The sequence below is a fragment of the Quercus suber genome, unplaced genomic scaffold, assembly GCF_002906115.3.
Source record: "Quercus suber isolate HL8 unplaced genomic scaffold, Cork oak 2.0 scaffold_1279, whole genome shotgun sequence".
Lineage (NCBI taxonomy): Eukaryota > Viridiplantae > Streptophyta > Magnoliopsida > Fagales > Fagaceae > Quercus > Quercus suber.
Genome location: NW_027070670.1, coordinates 2,241 through 9,628, shown reverse-complemented (window position 1 = coordinate 9,628; position 7,388 = coordinate 2,241). Strand labels below are relative to the sequence as shown.

The following is a 7,388-nucleotide window of genomic DNA, read 5'->3' as shown; positions in this document are numbered from 1 at the left end:
TTTTTTTTTTTTTTTTCATGTTTTTAAAAACATGGACCATACTAAATTCTTGGCAATTGGGCACTCTTTTAGCATTGGACTATTTCATTCTAAGCTTCAGAAGCAAGGCTCTTAGGAGATAATTCCAATCCAAACCAAGTATCAGCCCTAAAAATAAAGCACCCTGTTCTATGACACGCAAACTTGAAAAATAAAGCTAAGCTTGAAAAAAAATAAAGCTTATGACTAAACAATAGTATAACTAAACTGAAAGTGCACTTGGTGTGTAAAACATAAGCTTCAAAATAACCAACACAAGCTTATACTCAAACAATATATGTGTTGAATAATAAATATAAGCTATACCCAAATTGGCAAAACACTCTAAATCATAATTAATCACAAACACAACAGCAATTAAAAGGAAAAGGGTAGGGAAGAGAGAATCAGATACAAAGATAACACTGGCACGTGTTATCGAAGAGGAAATCGAAGAACTCGGCGAAAAACCTTTCTGCCACCCTCCAAGTAGTAAAATGATTTACTAGAAAATTAGTTGGGATACATGAATAGTAATAGACCCTCAAAGCCTAACCTACTCGATGCACCTAAGCCTTCCAAGCTTCTTACTCCAACAAAGTTAAGCCTAACCGTGTCTTCTCTAGCTTTCCGGATCATGCAATAAGCTCCATATTGCATCCGCCATTCTTGGCAGCTTCCAATACTTCCCAAACTCCAAAAACACTTTCAACCCTTTAAATGGGTATGGGTTGTGTCTGGATACAAATCTCCTCAATGGGTATAACAATGAGAGAGTGAAGGAGAAGAGACTACAAATATTTCTCTCTAAGAATGAGTAGCTCTCTCTATAATAAGGTGGGTGTATTGTAGAAACCTTTCTTAGGGTTTTTCTCTCAATAGGCTCCTTACAATTTCTGTGGCTAATAAGGGTATATATAGTATGTGTGAGGAGAATACGAAAGGTCATGTGTTTCAGCAAAATAGGGGCATCTCGCGTCTCACTCGCAACTAGTGCAAGTGGCAACCCCAGTCACAAGTGAGCCAATTGATAGATTGTACTCTCTGGACAGCTGGCTTGACTCTTCACCTTCTTCCATGTGCTTCTCATGTGACCTTTAGTTGTCTTGATCAAATCTTCATCACTTAATACTAAACCCATTACAAATAAATCCCACAAAAATACAAGGAAATAAATTAGTGCAATTACAACACTATTTGTCATGGAATAAGCCAACATTAATGTTATGAGAAAAATCATAACTTAACATAAACTTTGATAGTATAACTAAACAATAGTGTGGGTTCATCTAGAGCATAATTAGCAGCTATTATGAACTTAAGTTAGAATAGTGAGATAAAACTCACATTCCAATCAAGTGTTGTGACATCTATACTCTTCTCATTTGTTCTACCCTTAACACGTTTCAACACCAGCACGTTCAAAGGACCATTAGAAGTAGATCTAGCTACCATCTACATCTCTACTATTGTCCATATATAAGCTGTTGAATCTCAGATTTTAGATATTATAAATTTCGTTATATAAAAGTTATACACATGACACATGACACTGATTCTACAATATAATTTAAATATTTTTATTATCTACATAATAAAAATAGATGTTACATGGGTTATAGTGATAACTCAATTTTTTAATGGTATTTTTTTTTTTTTAATAGTATCTCATGTATTTGATTTGAATACTAACTTCACCTTCTTAACTTTCTACCTATCTCAAAATAAAAAATAAAGATGTTACATAAAGCAAACCAAACACATCTTACTAATTGCATTCATAGATAAGGACCTCCAACTTCCCATCTCAATTGTGTCCGCAATTCTTTATGGGGTTGAAAATGTGTCCACACTTCCATAAATATAGTAAATGAAAATACTTTTAACAGATCAACACAAAAGCTAGCAGAATATATATATGGAACCATAATAAATATTATCATAACATAAAGTAAAAGTAGAACCACCTTCCTCCTAGTTTTACTAATTTAGGCATATATATAAATTACGCCATTCCTTTACTTCTAATTCAAATATTCTTCTTTTTACTAAGATGAGGATGAAGTGATTGGCACTTCATTCTTAGCTTAAATTGCTATAGGCTTAAGTGTGTAAGGAACAATTTTTGTTAAGTGAAAATCCAAGAAATGACATGGGTGGAAGTTACATTTCACATCACTTTCATAGCTAAGGTCATTATTCTCTTTCCTTTATTTATTATTATTTTTTTGAGTTTTCTTTCCCATTTGATTTAATTAAGTTCATCATCAAATCCAAAAGAAAAATATTTAAGAGTACCTTCGAAAGCAACAATGAAGGAAATCCTTTACCTCTGAGGATAATGTTTCTGGTATGGGTGGGGTTCTGTTCAAAACTTTGAAGATAGCTTGAGGCTAAAAAACAGAAGAACATTTGGATACTTAAAGGGATCAAGTTTAAAACACAAGGATAGTATTAATAGTAATAATGATTAATTATTTTAAATTCCTCATTCAAAACAGGATAGTACAAATAAGTACCAGTTGTACATCAAAAAATTAGCCATAAGAAATTTCTCAAAAGAAGCGTGATTCTTTAATAGGTCCATATAAATCAGAGATGGGTTGAATTCATTCTGAGCATATGAAACAATAGCATGTAGATGACATTTTACATGTCTTGATTATGATCAATGAAGCATAAAAAGGTTGACAATGTCCTCAATAAAGATGTTACATATGGCAAACCAAACACATCTTACTAGTTGTGTTCATAGAAAAGGACCTCCAACTTCCCCTCTCAATTGTGTCTGCAATTCTTTATGGGGTTGAAAATGTGTCCACACTTCCATAAATATAGTAAATGAAAATACTTTTAACAGATCAACATAAAAGCTAGCAGAATATATATATGGAACCATAATAAATATGATCATAACATAAAGTAAAAGTAGAACCACCTTCCTCCTAGTTTTACTAATATAGGCATATATATATATATATATATGTATATAAATTATGCCATTCCTTTACTTCTAATTCAAAGATTCCTCTTTTTAATTAGATGAGGATGAAGTTATTGGCACTTCATTCTTAGCTTAAATTGTTGTAGGCTTAAGTGTGTAAGGAACAATTTTTGTTAAGTGAAAATCCAAGAAATGACATGGGTGGAAGTTACATTTCACATCAGTTTCACAGCTAAGGTCATTATTCTCTTTCCTTTATTTATTATTATTATTTTTGAGTTTTCTTTCCCATTTGATTTAATCAAATTCATCATCAAATCCTAAAGAAAAAGATTTAAGTGTACCTGCGAAAGCAACAATGAAGGAAATCCTTTCCCTTTGTGGATAATGTTTCTGGTATGGGTGGGGTTCTGTTCAAAACTTTAAAGATAGCTTGAGGCTGAAAAATAGAAGAACAATTGGATACTTAAAGGGATCAAGTTTAAAACACATCCCCCTAAAAAAAAAAAAAAAAAAGTTTAAAAACACAAGGATAGTATTAATAGTAATAATGATTAATTTTTTTAATTTCCTCATTCTAGCAAACTGTAATGGAAAAAGATAACATTATTAACATTGAACACTAATCTCTAATCAACATAAACCAGCCAAAGAAAAAAGAGTTCCAGTATTTGTAAATTACCCTATACATAACCTCGATTCCATAATCTTGACAGGGCTGGTCATTGTACTTCAATACATCAATTCAGTTTCAATGCTACATAGTATTATTAAGTGGGGATTGGCATGAATTCAGTGTCACCTAAGTCCTATCATTGTTTTACGAGGCTTAAGAATTCTAGTAACAGGTAACATAATCTTAAAAGTCCAACTTAGAACGCTAAAAATAAAAATCCAACAATTCAATATGCAGAATCAAAAGCGTACCAGTCGGCAGAGAGAAAGTTAGGAACATCAGCGGAGGCTCTGAATCGATATGTAACAGGTGAGCTTGAGACGCCATTGAAGCTCAAGGGTTCGGTTTTTGGTAAGAACGAGAAAGATTTAAGAGACGATAAAGATAATGATGAACACAACGACATCGTTTTTTTTTTTCCCCCACCTGCTCCAATTGCTTCACACATTCAACAAATTTTGGATCATCAGGATGTTAACATGAGCACAAAAATCCCAGAGATAAATTTCTTTTAGTTTTTGTTCTTCCTTTAACTTAAGGACTCATCAATTACCTTCTATCCTGAGCTGGTACAAGACATCAATTATGTGAAAGTAGTAACAACCAAATTTCTTCCAAAACTAAACAAATGAACTCCTAGATAGTACAAATCCACACCAAAATATGTGACTGAGCAATATGATACTAAAATAATTTTTTTGTTTAAAGCAAACACATGTTCAAGTCATAATTATGTCTATGAGTCTAGCTAAACAAGAAGGCCAAACAATTTAAGGTAAACCCAGTTCCTGATTTGCTCTTTATGCCAAAAAGGCAACCCATATGAATGGTTTCCAAGTAGCTTTCAAGTGATAGCCTTCCTTTATTCTTTTTCTTCTCGCCCAACCTAACTTCGTTAAAATTTCTTGACTTCCACCTCCTTTAAAAACCAAAACTATCTCAAACTTCCAACTATTTCTCCTCCAAAAAATTTACTAACTTAATAAACATAGACAATGAAAAATAAGGACACAAAATTTTGGCCAAAATTCTCAATTTTGAATACATTTTTCCACCTTAAACAACAATTCACTTAAGTTGTCCACGCCAAATCCAAAACTTACACTTTCAATGAGATACAAAAAGTAACATTCTGAGTCAATACAAGCACCAAACAAGTTTCAAATTTTTTCTTTCTTTTAAGCAAAAGCCCTAAAATTTGATTTGATGCTCAAAGCCCAAACCTGGAAACAATAAACCACCAATCCTAAAACTTTCTAATCAAACGAAAAAAACCCAACACCACACTTCAAAGAAATATATAGAGAACAAAAGAAAAGGGGGGGGGGGGCTTACAATTTGCAGATTTTGGAGTACCGCGGGTGAGAATATTGTAACTGGAGGACATGTGAGTATCGACGACAATCACACAGTAATCGGCTCCGGCGATTGCAACGCAGGATCTGCATATACCAATCCAAACACATTTATAATATGCAACAAAAAACTAAAGAAATTTATCTCTCAAGGTCCCTCCCCTTGACAAACACAGAGCACATAAGCACAAAAATCCCAATACCTTACCCTTTGTCATACCTGTGTTGTTCACGGGGTCACGCGCCACCACATGTGATCTCACATGTCACCACGACCATAGTTCTTGGCAGATCCGTGAAGCCTTTAACCTCCACAACGCTGATTCATGTTCCGTGCGCTATTTGGGGCTCTCCTAGGTAATAAATTGAGAAGTTGAGTTCTAGGTTTTAGAGAGAGAGATTAGATAAATATGAAGTGTTTGGCTCGAGTTTAGAGAGAGAAAGGATGAGAGGTTGGGAACCACCATCGTGGGGGTGGTAGCTGGGCTTCACGACGGAGCTAGGAGGCTATGCCTTGTTTAGATCGAAAAGAGGGTAAGAGGTGGGAGAGAGTGAGAGAGAAAGTGAGAGACTGGTTAGAGAGAGAAAGAACTCTGAGGTTTTTTTTTTTTTTTTTTTTTTTTTTTTTTTAAATTTATACCAAACCTGTAGTTGTGTTTCTTTAAACGCAACTATAGACATGCTTGAAGCCGCATTTCAAAGAAACGCAGCTATAGGCAGGCTATAGCTGCATTTTCAAAACGCCGCTATAGGCCCTTTTAATATATATATATATATATATATTGTTCAACCTAGAGCCGTGATTAAAAGACGCAACTATAGGCAACACTATAGCCATGTTTTTGTAAAACATGGATTTAAGTGTACCTATGGTCACGTTTTCTAAATGCAGCTGTAGAACTTCTTTAAAAAAAATTAAAAAAATTGGGTTGGACCTATAGTTGCGTTTTTTAAACGCGACCATATGCCCTAGTTGATAAAACGCTGCTGCAAACACTAAAAACGCAGCTACAGAACTATCCTACAGCTGTGTTTGTAAAACACAGCTGTAGGTTCATAATTTTAGCCGCATTTATTAAAAAAAAAGGCTATAGGTATCTATAGCCGCATTTATAAAAAAAGGTGGCTATAGGTATCTATAGCCGCATTTATATAAAAAAGGCGGCTATAGGGTATCTATAGCCGCGTTTTTATAAACGCAGCCAAAAAAGCCTGTATAGCTAGTGTTTTTTGTAGTGAGGAGCGACCACAAAACTTTGAGGCTTAAGGTAATATATTTAAATGGGCCTAAGGCAATATATTTAAATGTGGCCTTTTTGTTATTACTTATATAATATTTAACTAGTTTTTAATATCATAATTTTTTTATTACAAAAATCCATTCTTTTATCTTGTAATATATATATATATATATATATTCTTTTTTGGTTGAAGAAATGCTAAAGCTATAACAAATTTTACTACAAAAACTTACAAATGATGTAGCAAAAAATGTGATTAGTGACACTTCAAGATGATAATAAACAAGTTTTTTTTTAGAAGAATAATAAACAAGTATTTGAATGAATGATGTTAGAGATATTATAAATTTTACAACATGAGGCTTATAAAAATGTATCACTAATCAAAAAATAAATTTAAAAATGTATTTAATAGGTTGTTAATGTCCACAAATCATATTAATTGTCACATCAATTTTTAAAGGGTTTGAAGTAAAATTTATAGTTGTTTTCCTATCTGAAATTATTTTTTGTGATCAGTGACACATATTTGTAAGTCCTATATATTTAAAGTTGTATTATTTCTAGCATTACTCAATTTTTTGGGACTTCTTATAAGTAGAGGGAAAATGTAAAACTATTTTTTTTTCCCTATATCTCAATTTAAAAAAAAAAAAAAATTCAATTTTTATCCCAAAATTTGGGGACATTTTCTAGTAGGGGGCCCTAGGCGATGGCCTAAGTGGCCTAGGCCTAGGGCCAACCCTGGTTGTCTGGATATAATTCAATAGCTGTTTACTTTGTTTGGACTAAATGTTATTTTCTCCTAGATGTTCTAGTCCATAGATCTAATCCCTTATTTTTGGATAAGTCAAAAAAATATATATATATATATATAGAGAGAGAGAGAGAGAGAGAGAGAGAGAGAGAGTTTTATTAATGTATACCCTCAGAGACTTAGAGTACATGTTAGGAAACCATTTAGGGAAATTTTTATGAGAAAATGAAAAAGTGATTAACTTTTTTTTTTTTAATTTTTTTCAAATCCTTATAAACCCTTTTAAAAAATGGATGGCTAAAGTATACCCTTAGGGCATATATTAACCATACCCATATATTAAATAGTACTTTGGTTTTCCATCGGAGAAGATGAACTTTTTTTAATCAATTGAAGT

General features: G+C 32.8%; 1 long non-coding RNA gene across 1 annotated transcript; it reads right to left on the bottom strand.

The window, feature by feature from the left end:
* Nucleotides 1-20: 20 nt before the first annotated feature.
* LOC136065886 (uncharacterized) lies at nucleotides 21-5,572 on the bottom strand. The gene is made up of 3 exons (XR_010627490.1): nucleotides 5,214-5,572; nucleotides 4,974-5,080; nucleotides 21-2,411 (listed from the first exon to the last, which is right to left on the bottom strand). It is a non-coding gene; the product is annotated as an uncharacterized LOC136065886 (long non-coding RNA).
* Between the last annotated feature and the right edge of the window lie 1,816 nt (nucleotides 5,573-7,388).